This window comes from Sciurus carolinensis, chromosome 13 (genome assembly GCF_902686445.1).
Source record: "Sciurus carolinensis chromosome 13, mSciCar1.2, whole genome shotgun sequence".
NCBI classification, from domain to species: Eukaryota; Metazoa; Chordata; class Mammalia; order Rodentia; family Sciuridae; genus Sciurus; species Sciurus carolinensis.
Window position 1 is genome coordinate 8932956 of NC_062225.1, and position 19792 is coordinate 8952747.

Genomic DNA, 19792 nt, shown 5'->3' on the forward strand with positions numbered 1-19792 from the left:
AGTTCCTATGGAGTTTTCCCACCCTCCTTTAACCTGTCAGGCAATTAATCTGTGATCGGGATGTGAGAAAGTATTTCAGAGCTTCTGTAAGTAGGAACTCTATTCCCTTGTAGGTCTCAGTACTCCCTCCCTCCATTCATCCTATCATCCATCCATCCATCCTTCCACCCATCCATCCATCCCTTCATCCATCCATCCATCCCTTCATCCATCCATCCCTTCATCCATCCATCCCTTCATCCATCCCTTCATCTATCCATCCATCCCTTCATCCATCCATCCTTCCCTTCATCCATCCATCCCTTCATCCATCCATCCCTTCATCCATCCCTTCATCTATCCATCCATCCCTTCATCCATCCATCCTTCCTTCCATCCATCCATCCCTTCATCCATCCATCCATTCATCCATCCATCCATCCTTTCATCCCTTCATCTGTCCATCATCCATCCCTTCATCCATTCATCCATCCATCCCTTCATCCATCCATCCACTCATCCATCCGTCCCTTCATCCATTCATCCATCCATCCATCCATCCCTTCATCAAGTTGCTCCAGTCACTGGTATGTACTTGGCACGATGACAGATGCTCTGCATACTGCAAGGAGCCAATCAGGCCCCTTCCCCAAACTTGAGGAGCTATCAGACTGGATCCAACTTTTCCTTCCCTCACACTGACCAGTTGCTGATGTTATACCTGTTTCCCACAAAACTATTGCAGGAAAAGCACCCTGCCTAGTATGAGGGTCTCAGAGGAGTTCAGCTTGAATGGGGAAGGTTGGAGAGGGCAGGGGTCCTCCCTGTTGTAAGTCACCCCTCTCCCGCAAGCACCTTCCAGTTATCACGGCTTCCAGGAACGCATTTTGATTAGATGGATTAGAGCTGAGATTGCTACTTACTCAAGCAAAATTAAGGAGCTTTGCCTGAAACTGGCATATTGAGGGAAACACATTCAAAGACAAAACTAAAAGAGAAAATGGATTGAGGTCTGCTTGACTTCTTGGGAAAATTTCCTCCAAGACAACCAATGCATGGCAGATAATTCCCTAGGACACACAGCTCCCCAGTAAAACCAGTTAAGACTGAATATTAGGATTTAAGTACTGTGTGTTTATTTTGCTTGCTAATTATCTTTTTTTTTTTTTTCTGAATTAAGCACGTACTTCATTTTGATCGAGAACTGTTTCATTAAGCTCTTGTCCACATTCCTGAGCAAATGCTGCCTTTGCCGTGTGCCTTCTTTCTCCTGAGTCCCTGGTCTGCTGGGCAGACTCAGGGTACACCCATTTTACCTGCCCATAGAATATGGAAGAAGTGTTTTTTGATGGCCATTTAAATCCATCCCATTTATACCTTAATGCAACTAAATTAGCGAAAACCGAGTGAAGAAGGGAAAGTGATAGTCAAACCCTTTTGAGTTTGACTATCTGATATTGATTTTTCTAAACATGATGTTTTAAGAAAAGAAGTTGCAGCCAGATACAGTACCACATGGCTGAAGCTGGAGGATCTCAGCTTCAAAGCCAGCCTCAGCAACTTAGCAAGACCCTGTCTCAAAATAAAATACTCAAAAAGGGCTGGGGATGTGGCTCAGCAGTTGAGTGCCCCTGGGTTCAATCCCTGGTACCTGTCCCCTCCACCAAAAAAAAAAAAAAAAAAAAAAAAAAAAAATAGAAAAGAAGTTGCAAATAAAAATGCTCAAAGAGTTAAAGGCACATAACGGGTTCTGAGCGTAACTCAGTGTGTCGTATCGCTGGACAAATAGGAAATCAGAAGTAACAGAGAAAGAGTGCATTTGGGGAGAAGGGAAGGGTTTGAAAAATCGTAATTGCTGTCAATCAAAAGGAAGCACCCGTTGTAGCCAGGGGAGCACCAAGCCATGAGAACAGGGAGACATGTCCACTCTGCTTGGCTGCTGGGCTACCGCACCTGGCCATTCTGGGTTTAGTTGAGTCACTGAAAAATCTAGGCATAAGATGGCACTTAGGCGAATCAGCGGGGCTGGCGATGAAGGAGTGAGCCGTAGATCCTTGGGGTGGCCTCAGGAAGAAGGGCAGATGGCCAAGCAGAAACTTAGCATGTTGTCGTGCCCTGAGGTCCCCCTTCTGTGTACAGGTGGCAGGGACATAGAAGTGAGAGGCCCTGCTCTCAAGGAGTCGCTCACGGGAGACACCGCCCAGGGGACTGTGGCTTGGCGTGGTGACTGTCCTGGGGATGGAATCACTGGGCTTCCTGGGTCTGTGCTCATGAAGATGGAACAGGCCAGAGTGACATAACGATGTCAATGCAGGGACTTGATGACTGTCAGAGGGGGTCGCCAGGCTTCCGTTTCAGGGAGGGTTCTGGTGTTGAAAGACTGTTGTCCCCAAAAGAGGAAGTCGGCTGGACAAAGTCCCGGATGGTGACAGCCGGCAGATGACAGGGGCTGGGAGGCCCGGGGAGCATGTTGGTACACTCAGTGTCCACTGCAGGCGGGCCAGCTTCACTCTGGACCTTGGCTTCCCTTAGTGTCTCACCAGGTCTACTTTGTCCCATGGAAACAACTGTTTGTGCATACTTGGTGATATATAATCCTTTTCTGTTTTAAGAACCCAAGCTAACCCCAAAATATTGCCTAACTTTGTGTATTTATCCACTACCAGTCACAAAAAGGTAGGAAAACTGGTTCTAAAACATCATTTTTTTAGAAATCTGGAAGAAAATGTTGGTACTCAGGAGGCGGAAATGATGTGTGTTTTTTTTAAAAGGTGATTTATTAACAGTGGTTAATCAGTGCAAAACAGGCCTAGACAAAGACAGAGGGGTGAAGGGGAAGGGGACCGGTGTTCTCTCTCTTTTTTTTTTTGGCTGCCCAGCAGACTTTTGCTATAATTTAGAGTCCTTTTCACCATAAAAGCCACAGGAATGTAATCCCAGCAGCTCGGGAGGCTGAGGCAAGAGGATCACACGTTCAAGGCCAGCCTCAGCAACTTAGAGATCTCATCTCAAAATAAAAAAGGAGAAGGGCGGCAGATGAAGCCCAGTGGTAGAGCGTCCCTGGGTTCAGGCCCCAGTCCTGGGGGTGTGGCTCAGCCTCTGCCCTCAGGGATCAGGATACTGTCCACCTTTAGAACGGTGACAAGGGAGACCTAGAGAAAGTGATCTGCAGGCTGGTGGGTGGTGGTCATGGTTAGATTTGAACTTGGATTTCCTGCCCTTTTCTCTACTGAGCACTGTCTGTCTCCCTTTGTCTTCTGTTTTATAGTTTTAAGAACTGCAGAGAACACACCGCTTCCAGCTTGTACTGGTGCTTGTTGCAATTGCTTTAATTTCCTTCTGAGCAGGGAAATCATCCGTCCAACTGGAGTTTGGTGACCCGGGTATCTATTTCTGGTCTCCGTCTTCATGGAGAAGGCTGACCCCACCTAGGTAGGGCCGGGAGGGGTGGGAATGCCGATCAAGGAGCCATTTCTGAGAAGGTGGCGGAGCATCCCCAGGACAGCACATAAAAATTAATTACAGAAAAGAAATACATCGTTAACATGGAATCTCACAATAGGTCCCTGTGTGACTATTATGTGAAATTAATTACTCCCTGCTACACTTTTTTTAATCATCTTCTCTGTACTATGAAAATAGTCCTAATTACCCACATCAGTTATTTAAAGTCATGGAGGGTCATCCTTCCACACGTCAGGGTTCCTTGCCGTGCCGTTTATTTGGATTTGAAGGTAGTGGCCCCCACCCACCTTGGGTGATTTTCCTGAAACAGTAACGTGTTTGGCAAAATGAATAAAGTTGGAAGATCAAGGTCTTGGGAAAAGCAGGTGTTAGAGTAAGATAATAAAATGTAACTGCTGGTTGCTGAGAGGCTGCTGCTTCAAAGAGCGGAGTCGGGTCGCATCTCTGCAGTGACATTCGTTTCTCATCCTTTTTTTTTAACCAAAATTGGGCCTTGGCCCTGGGAGTGGGAAGTGAGGAAAACAAGCAGCACTCAGCGCTCACAGCGGCTGGAGATGGGCATTAGTGGATGATCTCCGAAATCCATGTGTACATCACCTCGCGACGGGGCGTGGGTCTGCTCTAGAGGGCAAGAGTGGCCTCTCTGAGGCAGTGACATTTAACCTGAGACCTGGACGCTGGGGAGGGGCTGGGAACCAGTGGAGCACAGGAGGGAGGGAGGCTGTCCCAGCAGAGGGCGCAGCGGGGGAGCATCCGAGCAGAGAAGATGGAGAGATGTGACCTGAGGGGCCTGGAGGGTCACAGGTGGGAGCAGGTGACCAAGGGCCCGATGTCCCGCGAACATTTTGCCACAAGTACAGTGGGAAAGAAGTGGAGGCTGGTTGGATTTCACTTTTTAAAAATTTCCAATCTTTTCAAACTTAGAGAAAAGTTGCAAGAATAGCACAACCTGCTGCTCAGACCCTTCACCAAGAATTCCTGTTGACGTGATCACAATGGCCTTGTCCTGGTCTCTGTTTCCAGACACGTTAGTGTTTGCACTAAGCCCTTTGAAGGACGGGACGTTGCAGCTCTGGGGCTTAAGGACACTTTCCTATGTATCTGTGGTGCAGTCATCAGAAGAAGGCAGGTAGCCCTGGGACAGGATTTCCTTCTCGTCCTCAGACCTTATTGGAATTTCACATTCGAGTCTCAATAGATCAGGATCCAGTCCAGGATCCCATGTAGCATTTAGTTGTCTTTCATCTGGGACAGTCCCTTAAGTCTACACTGGATCTAGACACTTGTGAAGATTACAGAGCACTGACTTTATAGAATGGCCCTCAGGTGGGATCTGTCTGATGCATCCTAATGATTAGATTCAGATTAAGTAATTTGGGCAGGAATATCACAGGGTGATGTTGCAAATCAGAAGACTGTGCTGTTCATCAGTCCCTTGACTGACCATGTCATCTTACATCCTTTGATAAAGGAAGTTATCCTCCAGTTTTTTCCATGGAATGATTTTTCCTTTTAATTAGTGTCACATAGAAGATATTTTGAGACTAAATAAATACACTGTTTCTCATCAAGCCTTCGCTCACGAGGTTGAGCATCCATTGATACTTCTTGCTTGAGACATCAGTACTACGGTAGACGCCGGGTGCTAATTCCAACGTTCATTCTACACATATGAATTGGAAGACACCCTAAGGACTGGTCTGCCGTTCATTCACCCACTCACTTGTTCATTCCTTTGTTCCCTTGTGTCTGTATGGGTTTGTGGATCCCTGTTTTATTTGGTGGGTGGTAGTTACAGTTGGGGGTCAGTTCCCAGGGGTTAAGCCCTGGACACTCTCGCATCCAGCCCCATCCCTAGTCCTTTATCACTTTTACCTTGAGGCAGGGTCTCACTGAGTTGCTTAGGACCTTGCTAACTTGCTGAGGCTGGCTTTGAACTTGGGATCTTCCTGTCTCAGCCTCCCCAGTGATAGTCACAGTTTTAATGCTCAGATTATCCCATGTTTGGCCAAGAAGAGCCCCTGAGCTAGCTTTTAACATGGCCCCATTATTCTCTGACCCATTTCTGCTCCAGACCTGGATGAGCCTGGTTCCTGGCAAGCTGGAGAGTGGCCTGATCTGATTGGCATTTCTGAAATACCACCGTGGCTGCCCTTGAGGACTTCACCGAAGGTAGTGCAGAAGCCAGTCAGAGGGGCTACCTGGAATGCTCTGGGCTGGGGCTCAGAGCGGTGGCTTGGGCTGGAGAGAGGCGCTGTCCACAGGGCTCAGGGATGGGTTTAAGGTAGATGTGAAGCTGGAACTGACAGAGTTGTGAGAGGTGACCAGTGGGTGGTGAAGGGGAAAACGGAGGTGTCCTTTCCTCCGAAGGCCAGGAGAGGGGAGGAGCAGGAGTGGCCAGGGCAGGTCCACAGTTCCAGGTGGGGCCTGTGAATCTGGAGAGCTGTGTGTCAGCCAACCGGTGAAGGGAGAGGGCGAGCGGGCCGGGAGTCTGGACCCAGGAGGGAGGCCAGGGCTGGAGGACTGAGAATGGCAAGACCGCCCTCGCTCCTGGGGCCTCTCCACGGGCGTGGTCACGCCTTCCCGAGTGGACCACGCCTCCTTCCTTCCACCTGCGTTCTGCTTGTGTTCTGTTCGCGGCGCTTGGCTGAGCCTTGGCAATTTTGCCATAGATTTTAAAAGGCTTGGGGTGTGTTTTCTGGGCCTAGCCCTTGATAGTCATCAAGAAGGAGGACTCGCGACAGATCTTCTCTGCACCCACACACGGTCAGCTAACACCAGCACACCAGGGAAGGCCTCACCGCCGGTCCTCATTTCTCGTTGTGTGCATGTGTGTGTTCAGAGATCTGTACTGACCTACACATGTGTTAAGAAAAAGTGCGTTTGTGTGTTTGTGTGTGCTGTAAATTATTTGCCATCAATATATTTGTGAAATTAAGAACGACAGTTATTAAAAACTGTAGATAAAGAGGCCGTGGGAAGGGTACTCTAGGCATTCCCACAGTCAGTGGATGGTTAAAAGGAAAATACCAGAGCACCTCTCAAAGAAGACACTTGGGTTTGGTTGTGATTGACGGTGTCCCCCAGAGGTTCACACGTGAAAGCCCCGCCCCCAGGGTGGTGACGTTGCAGTAGTAAGGTAGAACTTTTAAGAGGTGATGCCCACTGGAAGGTGGGTCGGTCATGATGGCATTGCCCTTGGAAGGGATTAATAATAATCTGAAGAAGTGGTGAATTCCCAGAGGATGGGTTGTTTTAAAGCAAGGCCACCCCACATGGCCCCTTATGTACACAGCTGGGTCCCTTTATGCTTCCCTGCCATGATGTCATGTAGCTAGGGCAGCCCTTGCCAGAGACTGATCAGATAGAGCCACCTGATCTTGAATGTTCAGACTCCAAAACTGTAATCCTTATAAACCTCCTTTCATTATAAAATATCTAACTCCGAGTATTTTGTTATAGCAACAATAAACGGACTTAGGCAGAAGCCCAGAGTCAGAACTGTTGCTAAGTAGATGTGTGATTCATAAACACATAGTAATTTTATCATCCACCACTCACTTCTCAGACAGACCAAAGAGAGGGAGCTGACTCTCATATATTAAATTCAGTCATCTCAGTAGATGTAGATTTGTTTGTTTTGGCATTTTTGGTAATGTTTACTGAGTTACTTTTTCATCTCAATCAGAAACAGCTGGTGTTCGTGGGGTTGTGTTCAACTTCTGCTTTTGTCTGAAAAGCTAAGTTAGGAGCCTTTGGTGGCTCTTATTTCCATTTTTATTTCAATCAAGGAGTTGCATTAACTGCAGCCTGGCCGTGCAGGAGGACAGATGGAAAATGAGTCCGTGGCATGCTGGGTCTACCAGCAGGACTGTGGATGGTGGCATGCTGGCGCTGGTCAAGTGACGGACATACAGCCCAGCAGTCACCAGTCAACACTTCCCTTAACATAGAGGCCCCTTGAATCTTCAGGTTTCACAGAGTGTTCACATTTCCAGTGAGCACACCTTTTCCCGATGCCTACAACTTGTATAGGCTGTAGCTTTTGCATCTCATCAAGTTGACTTGAAGTTCTCTGGGGAAAGGCGCAGACGACACTCCATTGCTCTTAATGAGAGCTTCCTTTTCCAGAGCCACCTCCCATATATCCTCTCCACACTAGAAGTGGCAGCCACTGGAGATCCATGTGAAATGTTTTGGGGTCACAAAGAAGTAAGCCCAGCCTTCTTATAGGGTGTTGTCCTCCCTGGTGAGGAAGGGGTGTGTATTCTCTTCTCTTCAGGGACCAGAGAAACCCAGAACAGGGTGATAAGGGCGGCCACCTGTCCATCTGGTTCACCTGATGCCTCTCAATGGCTACTTTGAACTAGGACACCTCCCAAACAGGAAGTAGAAGGGAACACTCAACAGCCACTTGTCATTTAACACAATGAACATTGGTCCCCAGTGCTTAAGTGCTGCACACAGTAATGTGACTTTGATGGCTCTCTTCAAGCAGAAGGGGACCACAGTGGTCAAACTCTGCCTCCTTTTCCACAGTCCAGTGTTGCTTTCTTGCTTGCTTGGTTGCTTGGTTTGGTGACAGTCCCCTGCAGTTGCCCATGAGCCCTTTCCTCAGTTACTAACAGTGTCTCAGAGGGAGAGATCCTGGCAGGTAGAAAGAAGCTGGGGTCAGTGGCTAACCCTCTCAGGGCCCCCACATCTGTACTCGGTGTTCAGGGTGCTGTTTGCTGTTTTCAACATACCAGGGGGATGTGAAGCTCATCACTAGTGTCCACGGGCAAGTGCGTCTAATGGGTCAGAATGACCCAAGAATTACTTTAAATGCAAAAATGCAGGCATGGGAAATTGTGGATGCTAAAGAGTTGCACATTTCAATATAGCTGGACCTTTTCCACACAATGGTGAAGAAATTTGGGGGGTGGGACAAATATTTTCTCTCTGACATTTTGACCATTGTGATTTCTGTCCCTTCCATTTGGTAGCTATAATGGCTCCTATTATGTAATATTTCATATGGCAGTCCCTGGATTCCATTTCATTGTCTGATCATTGCTCTACACCCCATCTCTCTGTGGTAGATAGTAGCCTTCATGAAAGCAAGCATGGACGCCAAGCACTGGTGAATTTGTCCCTACGTCCAATCTGAGCACCAGGAATGAATGCGTGAAGGCACTTCTACCATATTGAAACTGGTTGTGTCCATCCATTTTCTGTTACTGTAGCAAATATTAGGGATTATCAACTTAATGAGAGACAAGGTTTATTTTAACTCCTAATTATGGAGGTCTCAATGGATGATTGATTTGCCCCATTGCTTTTGGGCCTGTGGCAAGGCAGTATTTCATGGTAGGGAGCGTCTGGTAGAACAGAGCCACTCACTTCAGGGCTGAAATGCAAAAGAGGAAGAGACCAGAGTCCCACAAGGTCATGTCCACATTGAGCCCTTTGGGTCTGTCACCAAACCAACCAGCCAGTCAGCAAGAGAAAGACCTCTTATGAGGCCCCACCTTTCAGCATTTCCACCACCTCCCAGCAGTGCCAATCTGGAGACAAAGCCTTTAACATGTGGGGCTCTGGAGAACGTTCTAGATCCACAGATAGCAACTAGTCAATTTGTGCAAATGCTGTGCTGCTATGTGAAGATAGGATGTGCATTGCATTCGATATATCACTAGCTGATGCTTGGTGGGATGTTGGTTGACTTAGATAATTGTGAATTGGCATGATAGCTCTTTGGAAGTTATAAATAATTCAGAGTATATATGAGATACCTTTTATTTTTCTTGGCTTGTTGATTTGTGTGTTGATGGTATATTGGAAAGAGGTCTCCTTTCAATGTCAGAACAACATGTGGGGGTTATTGTTTTAGTTGTTTATCAAATTACCTCAAATTCTAGACATGGTAGTCCATGGAGATAAAATATTATAAGTACATCCAAATTTCTCATAAATGTGCTTGATATTTTCCAAAACAGTGGCATATAATAACCGTCTGTGCTTCCTAAGAGGGAACAAATGCCTTTCCAGTTGAGTTCCTATTTGATCAGCCAACAACTCCCCAGAATAAATAACTCCTTAAGAACCCTGATTTAGGAAACGTGCAAAGTGTCTCGCTTTGCAACTAGAAAGCCATTTCTGAAGCACCAAGGAAACGGCATTGAAAAATTGTCAAGACTTTTCTGTTGCTCTTCCATCTGCATAACCAAAAAAGGTGGCCCAGCGTGCCCACAGTCTTTAAAGTAATTATGAGTGTTTCAAGAAAGCGTCAGGGTTTGTTACTGAGGATCTGTGGTGAAAATATGAAGCAGCTGGTTGATCCCAGGACCCTTGAACATTCTTAAAAATAATGGAGAATCCCAAGGAGTTTTTGTTTATGTGGATTTTATGTACAGATATTTACCATCTTAAAAATTAAAACTGAAATTTTTAAAAATGTTTATTCCTTTTAAAATAACAAGTGCATTGCATTTTAATATAAAAACAGTAACTATGTTTCCCAAAACAATATGATTTATGCAAAGATTTATTGATTTTTTGCTCTAATGTTTGCACATCTCTTTATGGGTTCCCAGAAGGCGGATATGATACGTCGGTAACCTTTGGGAAACTCCACATGCATTTGTAAGAAATTGAGGGTGAAAAAGACAAAGTCTTGGTGTTATTTTGAAACTAGTTTTGACTCAATAAATTCCCTGAAATAGTCATTAGCACGCCACACGTCACCGGATCACACCGCAGAAAATGCTAATTATCCAGTAATCCAGGATGTAAGAATCCTGAACCAACTAAAAATCTGGTTCTCTGTGCCGAGATATCAGACTCTGACGGGGAGAGTGTGTTGCTGTGGCCACCCAAGCTGGTGAGAGCCTCTGGACAGGTTCCACTTCCCGCCTGACCTGCCACCTGCTTAGCGTGATAACACCACCCTACTTAACTGCTCTGTGTCCCTAGGCTAGTATTTCCCACCGAACTTTGTCCCTGGGCAGCTCACACCGTTTGTCTGGTTCCCTGACCAGTGACTTTGGACATCTTCCACTTGGTAGGATGCCTTCGTTCACCTCTGGCAACCTGGTCATGCCAATCACCACCAGCATGGCTTCTAATGAAGATCAGAAGGCAAACCCTCCCACACAGAGAACCCCAGTCAAAAGCCCAGCCCTCTGAACCTGTCTCAGAGAAGAACTGGGAAAAGGAGCAGTACCAGGTGCCCGGTGGTATTGCCTGGATTTCAACCTGGCCTCCACTGGCCTTAGAAATGGAAGTGCCCTGCCCAAGAAGGACAACTGCTAGCTTTGGGGGCAAAAAGACTCCTCTTTGGACCAAACTCCTAAATTTTTGGAAGTCCACACCTGCAGCGGTGCTTCAGAGGGAGACCTGGAGCTTGCCTAGACTCCGAGCCTCTTCTCTGCTGCTTCTGGGCTCTGCTGATTGAGCTCCAGCCTGGGACCCCGTGCCTGGCCCGGCTGCCCTGTGCCACCCTCCTCCCTGTGTCAGTGTCCCCGCTGGCCCTTCCTTCATGAAGGCGATGGCTGCTTTCCTCCTTCCCTGAAGTCTCACCATACCCTTTGCTAGCCCCTGGCCAGCCCCTGAATGAGGGCTAAGAGACTGAAACCAGAGTAAACTGCATGACAAAGGACTGGAGACCAGAGACGGAGACGGAGAACAATTACCCCGTGCAAACATCTTCTGCTTTTCTCCTCAAACACTCCTGACACACATAAACTCCTCATGAGTCACTTGTTGGCCCTGTGATTTTGTTCCCCTCCCTGTAAGAAAAAAAAACCAGGCAAGTAGAGCTGAGTTCATTTTTCTTTTATCCACCCTCCCTTAGCTTTTCCCAGCAGGCTCTGCCCCGTCAACAGGCCCGGATACGTTGGTCCAGGCACCTCATTGTCCAGGAGCCTCAGAGAGAGTCAACCTGGCGTGAGGAGCTCAGAGAGCAACCCAGACATGGAGTGTTCTCTTTCTGCAGTTCGTGTCTAAACCTGAATGTGGGCTGACTAGGTTACTCACTTGCCAAATAAAATACATGTCACAAAATGTTAGGAATTCGGTGTCACGAGGAAAGGCAAGGGAACAGTTAGCAGTAGTGTAGCACCTTTATTCATTTTTTCAGGCAATTATTTAGAAATATTTATTGCGTGTTGTTAAGTGCCAGATATTGACACATCTGTGAAGGAGAAAAAGGTGTTTGCTCTGATTATACCGCACATTCCAACCAGTGACAAATCATCATCCAAAACTTAGGGCAAAATGAATATTTTTCTCTAGAGTCTCACTAGCTCTTTGGATGTCGTAGCTTCTATACTATTTATTTGCTCAATCCAGGGAGCTGAGTATATGTTGGGGGAAAAATTGCTTGTTCTCTTTGGTGACATGAGGCGCACTATTCTAAAGGCAATCATTTAAGGATCAATTAATTTATTTTGTAGCTGAAATATATCTTGTCACCCAACAGCCAGTTGAATTGAAAATGGTTACTCCAAATCCTCTGTTAGGAAGACTGAAAAACAATCTACTCAGATCTAAAAAGCAACTTCCTAGATGGTGAATATTTGTTTGCTGTGTGCTTGAGAAGAGTCTTTATTCTTTCATTATGGGGTGCAGCATTGCATACATGTCCTTTCCATCTATGCTGCTTAGTTATGTATCTTAACTAATTGTTGTGTTGCTTGATATAATAGTTCTGAGAGACAAGATATGTCAGAAACCTCTAGTTCTAATAGAGTTGTCTGTTTCTCCTTGGTGTTTCATATACATTTTTTGCTTTATGTATTTTGAGGGTCTAGTATTTGGTGCATAAAAGTTTAGGATTATTTTTTCTTCCAAGTGAGTGGAATCTTTTATCCTCATTTGTATGACCTGTTCTTATCTCTAAGTTATGCTTATAAGCTAAGTTATGCTTATTGCCTGATATTAGTAGAGGTACAGAGGATTTCTTTTGTTAGTATTTACCTGGCACTTATTTGTCTTCCTTTACCTCTTAGATTTTCTGTTCTCGCGTTTTAGATATGTTTTTGTTCAAAGAGTTGCTAGATCTTAAAAATCCTGTCTGATGATCATTTTTTAAACTGGAGAAATTAGTCCATATATTTATTATTATTACTAAAGTATTTTAATATGTAACCATTTTATATTATACTAATTGTCCCACTTTTTACTTCCTTTTTCATTTTTCTGCCTATTTTGGATATTTTTTCTCTTTGTTACATTTTTTCCTCTACTAACGTGAACTTATACTTACTCCCCGTGCCTCTTACTGTAATGGGTAATCATTAAAATGTATCCCTCTTGTTTAATGGGTATCTTAACATGCATACTTAACAGGATTCCATTTTATTTTTTTATGCCTCCAAAAAATTACTAAGATCTTAGAATAATTTATTAATTACATGCTATTGTTATCCAGCATATTAAAAATGAACACTATCTCTTTACCCATCATTTCCTCTTCTTATCTCTCAAAATTCTTCTCTGGGATAATTTCCCTTTTCCTGAAGATATCACTTAGAATTTATTTTAGTGAGAGTTTGTAAGGAGCAATCACTTTATCATCTGAAATATCTATTTTGTCTTAATTCTTAAAAACTATTCTTGCAGAGTACACAATTCTAGGATGATAGTTATGTTCTCGCAGTATACTGATGGTATTACAGATGCTCTTCAACATAGAGTATGGTTGCATCTCAGTAAAATCACTGTAAGTTAAAAATACCGTGAACTGAACATGCATGTAGTGTAGCAAGCCTACTGATCATTGTAGCTCTGCCTCCCCTACCTACAGCAGAACGTATGAGCCAGCCGTCGAGCTAGATGACCTAATGCAAATCCTGTTTTAGAGGAAAAAAAAGAACATGAATGTCTTGAGCAATTTATTGAATAGTATACTGAAAATGAAAAACAAGATAGTTATGTGGAAAGTTTTCACACCACTTAAAGACAAAAGTTCCACATCAGAGGACAGTAAAACGAGCACCATCTATATTTTCCCGTCATCTGGCTTCTACTGTGCCGGTGCCAATCCAGTTGCTATTCCTTTCTCACCGATTAACATTTTCTCGGTCTGGTTACATGAAAGATCGTCTCTTTGTCTTGGGTAGCCTACAACTTCGTGGTGATTGTCTCTAGGACTAGATAGCATTTTTGTTTATTCCTCCTGAATTATTGGACTTCATGAGTCATATATGTATTTATAAATTTTGGAAATTTTTCCTTCAAATATTTCATCCTCCTCATTCTCTCTAACATCTCTAACTAGAATTCCAGTTTCATGTGTGAGATCACTATCCATTATGCTTCACCGTCCTGAGTCTCTTTTCATTTATATTTTCTATCTTTTCGTCTCTGTATTCTACAATCTGGATCATTTCTTCTGATTCATTTGAGCTTTACTAATTATCACTCTACCTGTGTCTCAACTTAATTTTAACCCATCTATTGAGTTTTTAAAATTTAAATTATCATATTTATATTCCAAAATTTATTATTTTTCTTTGTTTTTTGAAATTTCCAAATTTCTTGATCTTCTTTGTTTGACCAATCCTACATTCCTTGCTTTTATTTTCAAGCCTCGTGTTTACGTCTGTGAACATGTTAAGCCCGCCTATTTTATGGTTTCTGTATAATCCTCTTGCTGGGAATCGGATCTTGCTCTTGTTTCTGTGGGATCCCACTGCACCTTGCTCATTTTGTGAATGTCGACTGGGCTCACATTCCTGAGAACCTGCTCTGTGAGAAGTTTCTGAAGTTGAGTGAAGGTCACTTTCCTTTAGAGAGGATCCGTGTCTGTCTGCTGTGCACCTGAGTGTGCCCGCCTGAAGCCACTCGCAGTGATCTTTAAGCATGTTCCCACTGCACAGTGGAAATCTGGACCTGAAGCTTCTGTGAAGGCCGGTTTGTGCTTACAGACACTAGGGAGAGACGTCTTTTCCCCACCCTGCTTAGGATCCAGGGGTCCCCATCAGACGCAAAGCTGTCCTATCCGCTGCCCACGAGCCAGCTCTCCCCGCTGCCTCTGTCTCGGCTGCTCAGCCTTCGTCTCCTAGGGTGAGGTCAGCAGGATTCCCCTGAGAGATGCTGGCTCCACCGGGTTTTCTCCCAGCACCCTGCCTTTGTCTCACGTATGGCCTCTGCAGACTCCGTACTTTCTTACCAGCCCAGCACTGTTCAGGTATTTTTTTGTTCTTTTATCCGTCATTTTTGGCTGACTTTGGCGAGAGGTTGTCTAGGGCACTTGCTGGAAGCAGAACCACATGCAGGTAATCCATGCTCTGTACTGTGAGGACAAGGGCCCATCTCGCCTCCTGCAAGACCAACAGCTCTGTTCAGTTTTTCAACTCAGCAGAGGCATGGATAGGGCCTCTGCCCTTCCTTGTCCTTTGTAGTTCAACACACACCCAGCCGGCGCCATAGCATCAGCCGGCGCCATAGCACACACATCAGCAGAGGTGGCTGCGGTAGGTGCTGACGCTGCAGAGCCTCCAGGAGATGATTCCCAGGAGGGTCCACCTTCCCCCTTCACCTCTGAATAGAACCCAGTGGCCTCTGGTGGCACAGTGGACTTTGGAAGAGTCGGGTCCTTTATCATGCAGGCCCAACATCAGTGACTGGCTCTTGAGTTACAGCTCTTCTGGAAGCCTTCCCCCCGGTGGGTCTGGGCATCCCGCCACACTTCCCAGGCCACCTGTTGCCGCCTTTTTAACTCTGTGCTGTAAAGCAGGGGTCAGCAAACTACCACCTGTGGGTTGCATGTGCCACAACCAATTTTTGTAAATAAAGTTTTATTGGAAGACAGCCGTGTCCCTTTATATTCTGTGGCTCTTTTCCCAATGATTCACAAAACTAAAAATATTGTCTGTTCCCTCATAAGAAAAGTCTGCCAGTCCTCCCTGAAGGCCCCGGGTGGGCTGCTCTCCTAGCTCTCCCCTAGAGCGAGGTCACAATTGTAGCCTCTCCAGCTCCAGCCTTGGCCACTGAGGCCTCCCTCCTGTCCTCAGCCTGGTCAGCATTGGCCTTTTGAAATGCTGGACATGCATCCCTGCCAGTTAAAAGGCAGCAGTGTTCCCTGGAAGCTCCCTCTTCACTGAGTCACTCAGAGTCTCCTTGGTCCTTCCCCAGCCTGGAACAGGCTTTCAAGTTGCAGAGCCTTTGAGGGGGGGCCAATCCCTTGCCTCCATCCATTGACACACTTACTGCAAATACGCATTTCAAGCAGCAGATAGAGAAATGAAACAAGAACAAACGTGTTAAACGGTATTTCGGTAAAAAGTGCCACAAGGCACTAGAGGCGCTGTCCCTTTAAGTAGGTTGAACAGTGAAGAATTAATTGGTTCTGGAAATAATCACCAGCAAGTGTGTCTGTTTGTTCAGGAGGCTTGTCGGTCTGCTTCCCAGTTCTGAAAGAACTCGGCTGCTGACCGCCTCAGCTGGGGCGTGTGGACCCTGGAGCCAGGCTGCTAGGCGGATCCTGCTCTGCCACTGACCAGCTGAACTAGTCAGGCCGTTCAGAGAAACAGCACCTCGAGGATGAGTCGCCATGGGTAAGAGGAGATTTTGACTGGCTCCCGGGATACGGAGGCTGAGGAGCGCCAGGGTCGCTGTCTGCAGCGGGGAGACCCAGGAAAGTCCGTGGTGAAATTCAGCCCAAGGCTAAAAGAAGCCTGAGAAGCAGGGGAGCAGAGGCCGGAGCTCCAGACCACAGCCGAGGGTCTGAGAACCAGGAGCTCCCGTGTGTGTCCTAGGCAGGCGATGGATGTCCCAGCTCCGGAGAGAGAAAATCCTCCCTCGCTCTCCCTTTATGTCCTCTTCCGGCCCTTGGTGGACTGATGACGATGTCCTCCCCCACGCTGGGGGGCAGGGATCTTCTTAACTGAGTTACTGACTCCAATGCTGATCTCTTCCAGAAACTTCCTCACTGACACACCCAGCCAATTCCTTACCCGACCAATCCCTTGGCCTAGTCAAGTTGACGCATAAGATTAGCCATCACACACGCTGATGATCATGGTCTAAGTCACTTGGCTCACTGTGCCTCGGTTTCCTCATCTGACCAAAGGGATCGTAGTATCTCCAGCGTGATGAATTGCGCGGAGCCCAGGAGGCCTTCGCAGATCAGCAGTGGCCATCTCGTATTACCTCATCTTTCTGACTTGTCTCCTCATCTGTAAAGTAGAAACTGCAGTAGCAAGTTTCCATTTTGCTTGAGGAGCAACCAGGGCAGCTGAAGAAGCAGAACAGCGGTCATTTGTAAGCAGAGCAGTAGGTCGTAGCCGGGCACCACAACAGTAGGTCGTAGCCGGGTACCATACTTCTAGCATCTTCATCAGTGTTTATTGCCCTTTCCCTGCTGAGGCTATTTATAAATTCCTTTCTTAAAAGAAGTTGCTAGAAACATCTAGAACCTGGCAGCCAGCCTCAGCAGGGTGGGCCTTCAGTGATTTCTTAAGGGCTCATTCTACAGCCGAACATTGGAAGAGAAGCCCAGAAAGGTTTCTTCTCTTGTCTGCTGACTCTCCTCCCCCAAGCCTCAGCATGCACCTGCAGGAAGCCATCGTCCCTTACCGTGCCCTCTGCCACCTCCCGGCTCCTGTGAAGACTGTCCCTGGAAGCCAACACGGGTGCCGTCCATCTGCATATCTATTTCAACTAACAGACTATATTCTAATAAGTACCAAAGACATACTGGTTTGGTGCATGAAAAATCGAAGGAATAGATGGATGCCAATTAAAATCTATTTGAGACTACACAAGGAGGATATTCATCCTCAGAATTTTGCAGTAGGACTCATTTTCTCAAAACAACATTCTCACGGAGTACCATATACACGTATCCCCTTTTCTTTGAACCTGTCTACAAATTGCCCAGTTAATAGAAATATGCACTCGAAATGTCACCCCAAATATATGGTCTACAAATTGCCCAGTTAATAGAAATATGCACTCGAAATGTCACCCCAAATATATGCAAACTCAGCTAGGCTGTGCTTGGAACCTCCCTGAGCCCTCCTGTCCTTGGTACTTTGTTCCAATGCCATTTTACTCTTTTAGGCCATCTGTAAATCTGTTTCCTAATCTCAGCACCATCAAATATTCGATCGTATAGTAACTCAGCGAGGATTCACTCAGGCGTGGGTTGGGTTGGCACAATAGGCAGGGCCGGGGGACATGAGCCTCGGACAGTGCAGGTGAGCTCTGAATCCCTACGGCTGCCCCTGTTGGTGCCTCCCCCCCGTGACACAGACTCAAAAACAGAGTGTCTCCACATCCAGTGCACCTGAAAGGTGGAAGGCTCTGGAGGCCCTGCCTCAGCTGCAGATATGACACATACATGCCACATACAGGCCACACGTGGCTCGCAGACCTTGGATACCAAGCCCTCACCGTCAGCAAGCAGAGAGGAGCAAGGGAGTGGGATGCGCTCTGTGGAGCGGAGCAAAGGTTTGGTGTGTCTGGACCCAGCGCCCCACGTGGTCCCACCCCAGGTGCAGGCGAGGTCTCTGCTTCTCCCAGCAGCTGCGTTCTAACCACCGAAGAAGAGAGGACCGCTCCATGTCCCCTGCTCCTTCCCACAGGGGAAATGCTGGATAGTGACCCGCTGCCGTCTCCTTCCTTAGCTTTTGGATACAGTCTCAAGAGGCGGCCGCAGGCTTCCCTCTCATGGTCTTGATATCTGTTGGGATCGGACACAACCAGACCATTTGACCTTGGAGAGCCTGACCTTTCTTGACCCATGTTTGTTGGTGCCTCTGGTTCCCCGGCGCTGCGATCAGCTTCCTGCGATTCTGCCGTTGGTCATGGTTGCTGTGCACCACAGATCTTTGCTGTTTTCCTTTCCTGGTGAAATCGCGGCCTGCGCAGCTGGTCCCGAGAGTACCTGTGATAGGACAGGGCTCTGGGACAGAGGTGGCGAGGAAACAGAAGATACGTGACAAAAGCAAGCAAGTCATCTGTCTTCTGCGCGTTTTCTCTCAACCCTGCAACGTAGTTGGAGCAGAGATTGCCCAGAACCTGGGGCTCTTCCCCACAGGCTGTCTCCTCTCCTAGAAGGCAGGGCGCCCTCGGGCCAGGTTCCAAGCCACGGACCCAAGGAGGGTGGACGTGCCCTGTGGCAGCCTCCTGCTGATCTTTGGTTAGGATGGTCCATTTCACTGATGTGTATTTTACCACCATTTTTTAAATCAATACCTAAGATATGTGATGCTTCGGGCTTGAGTTGTGGGTCCAAAGCTTCAGCACTGGGCCTCTCAAGGAATCAAAACAGAACAGGGTTCCTCGCCAGGCCCCAACCCTGCACGGCCCCTGGCGCGGAGCTTGCTGGGACTTGCAAGGAACGGGCAGGGTTGCCTTCTGAGAGCTTGGCGGACAGAAGGTGGTTTACTTTGGCATTTTTCACAAAGATTTAAAGTTTCTGGAATTTGCCAGTCGGCCTGGTCTCGGAGCCCAGATTAAGTGGCATGTACTTTTTTCCCTTAAATGCAGAACAATAGCAGACGGCATAAAAGCTTTCCCAGGGCTGTTTTTCCCTTGAAGTAACAAAAAGGAAGAGAATGAGGAAAAAACACCCACGTGGAGTCAAACACCACAGAAAGCAAATTTGAAGCCGCATGATGTCAGCACAGAAGGGACGCAGGGGCGGGTTAAAACCGTGAGGTGCGTGGCTCTGCAGCGAGGGCTCTTAAGTTATTTTTAGTCCCCCAAATGCTGTGAATCCTATTATCCCATTATGCCCCAGTAGATCAGATTATTTGCCTTTCTCTCCATTCACCGCGTTGTCGAGACAAGAGCAGACTGGCCTCCGAGGCGGCTGCCTCGGGTGGAGAGACCTACTTTCCGGGGGGTCCGCAGGGCCTCGAGGTCTGTTTCTGTCTTCTCCAAATTGAGTCGCGCAGGGGACCTGCAGATGCACTTCACTGAGGGGACAGGAGAGCAGCCAGAAATCTCGCACTCAGAGGACTGCAGCTGCCAGAAGAGGCGGGTGACCCCGTGACCAGAGGAGGGAGAAACAGGACGGCCAGGTGGGGGAAGAACTGAGCAGGGGGCTGTTCCAGGGGCACCCACCTGGAGCCCCCTCCTCCAGCGCCAGGGGTCCCTTAGCCTTCTGGGACCCGCCCCCGCTCCCTGCAACCGAGCCTGCCAGCCTGGGGCCATTCACAGGCCCTTCCTCATTTGAAAGTGTCCTGCGGATACCAAGGGACCTGCTTCACATGGTCTCCTGTGCGTCTTCTGATGTGTGTTTTTTCTCTCTGATTATCATTCCAGCCCAGTGGTGAACTCAATTTGACGTCACCTTGGTTCAGACACAAACCTGGCACGTCCTTTTGGAGAGTCCTATCTTTGGCTAAAATGC

At 47.1% G+C, this 19792-nt stretch overlaps 1 protein-coding gene across 5 annotated transcripts in view; it reads left to right on the top strand.

Moving 5' to 3' along the window:
• Npas2 (neuronal PAS domain protein 2) overlaps positions 1-19792 on the top strand; it is a 155720-nt gene that overhangs the window by 27998 nt on the left and 107930 nt on the right. For 2 of the 5 annotated variants that reach the window (XM_047522823.1, XM_047522826.1), the window contains exon 2: positions 5519-5616. The exons of the other annotated variants lie outside the window; for them this stretch is intronic. The gene's annotated coding sequence lies outside the window, so the exon portion shown is untranslated. The remainder of the gene's footprint in view (positions 1-5518; positions 5617-19792) is intronic. 5 annotated transcript variants of the gene reach the window in all.